The sequence below is a fragment of the Tupaia chinensis genome, unplaced genomic scaffold, assembly GCF_000334495.1.
Source record: "Tupaia chinensis unplaced genomic scaffold, TupChi_1.0 Scaffold000234_1, whole genome shotgun sequence".
Lineage (NCBI taxonomy): Eukaryota > Metazoa > Chordata > Mammalia > Scandentia > Tupaiidae > Tupaia > Tupaia belangeri.
This window is the reverse complement of record NW_006159712.1, coordinates 1745704-1747605: the sequence shown is the minus strand read 5'-3', so window position 1 is coordinate 1747605 and position 1902 is coordinate 1745704. Positions and strand designations below refer to the sequence as shown.

Below are 1902 nucleotides of genomic sequence, written 5' to 3'. Positions count from 1 at the left end.
TCTGGATGTACAGTGTGGGCAGTGGGGAGCCTTTGAGGTTGATGACTTATATGGTGGACTATCACAGAGGGCAAGGGACTCTTCAGGATGAAGGGGAAGAAATGGGAGGCTGCAAGACCAGTCAGTAGAACTTGGCAGGGAGGAAGGAGAGGAAGAGCTGGACAGGAAGACATTGAAGAAGTGCAGTCTGACAACAGGTCTCCAGATGCTAAAAACGCGCAACATTTTACCAAAATAATCACTTAAGGAGAAGACTGGAGAAGAGGTGAATGGAGGAGGTAGAAGATATATGCAGAAGGGTGATCGGTGGAACACTGTTTATAACAGAGAAAGTGGGGAAACAACGAACAGGTCCATCAGTCACAGATACTGAAAAGTGACTTACACAAAACCTCACATGTACATCTTTGTGGCTTCCTGATTCCCCTGAAAGTCATTTTTAGTATTCAGCCAAGCAGGACCTCTGAGAGAATTGAGGAACTAATAGCACGTCCCTGGAGCAGAGTGACACACCTGCCACAGCTCCAGGCCTGAGCAAACCAAAATGTGCAAAGCCTTGTGGGAAAGTCCAGGTTGCTGCCGCTGGCTGGAGTTGTGAGAGAGAAGGCCCCCAAAAGCAGATTCCCCTCCAGGGACATCCCTGACCCCAGGATCTCTCACAGTGAGGACTTAGGAAGTAGAAGTCAGGAGCCCAGTGAACCAGGATGAGCGATGAGCATGTTTTCATCTGAAGGGTTCACTTCTCCCTGGGCTTTGACCAGATAAGCAACCTCCAGCAAGTCCTGGACTGTTTCTGGGCCTCTGGTAATCCATCTCTAAAATAACAACAGCAACCCCTTCTTCTAAACAGTAAAGAATGACTAATTTTATTCATTTTATTATTGTTGGGTCATTGGGAAAGTCAAGATGCATTTTTGCATAGAAACACATAGGAAAATAAGTCAAGACTTTCCTGATGCTCTAATACTATTATTTTCTCATTTGGTATAGGGTGCGTGTGCTCGCCAGAGAGAGACAGAGAGAGAGGCAGAGAGAGAGAGAGAGAGACAGAGAGAGACAGAGAGAGAAAGTGAGAAAGCAAGCCACCTTACTTCATGAGCTTCTTCCAGGGCTGAAATGTGCCAGCAGGCTGCTGGGAGAATTCACTTGTAGGGCCTCCCCAGTTTGTGTTCAATACTTCCTCCTTGAAGAGGCCCCCACCTGACTCGTCTCTGATAATCCCTGCCGATGGACAGCACAGTAACCGTGGGCCACCACTTGGCCTGGTGGAGTGTATTAACAGCAACTGTCATTTGAAATCATCGTTCTGATTTGTCTACTGTGTGTTCCATTTCTTCTGGTAGAAGGTGAGCTCCATGAATGCAAGGGCCTCCCCCCCCCGCTCCAGGGACTCTGCTCAGTGCCTGGCACTCGGCTCAGTGCCTGGCGCCAGCATTCAAAGGTCTTCTTGGGGAGGCAATGTCTGGGCTGAGGCCTGTGGGATCCACCCTGCTGGCAGCTCCAGCCTCTGAGTATTTGTTGAACTGAAAAGATGGACATGATTTTTTCAAAAATTGATTCATTTATTTCCCCCATGAGCAAGAGAGAGATGTAACCCCACAGGGTTCCCCAGCCATGACCCACCCCAGCTGCAGCCAGCCCCGGGCGATGGGCATGGATGCACCTCGGGTGTTCAGGGAGGTCTCTGGATGCTCAGAACGCTCCTAGATAGGGGTCTGCCCACAGAGCATTGCTGGACCTCCGTGCCACCGTCTGGTCCCCAAAGTTGGTTTTGAAAAGATTCTCTTGCCCTGCTTTGCATTCAGATCAGACCATCGAATGATAATAGTAACCAAGATAAAGAGAGTAGCTGCCATTTTCCAGTGGCTTACTCATGCCGGCTAACCAGAAGAGCATGCGAAA

General features: G+C 49.2%; 1 protein-coding gene across 1 annotated transcript in view; it reads left to right on the top strand.

Annotated features, from left to right (window-relative positions):
- DOCK2 (dedicator of cytokinesis 2) overlaps positions 1–1902 on the top strand; it is a 445944-nt gene that overhangs the window by 352268 nt on the left and 91774 nt on the right. The window lies entirely within an intron of this gene.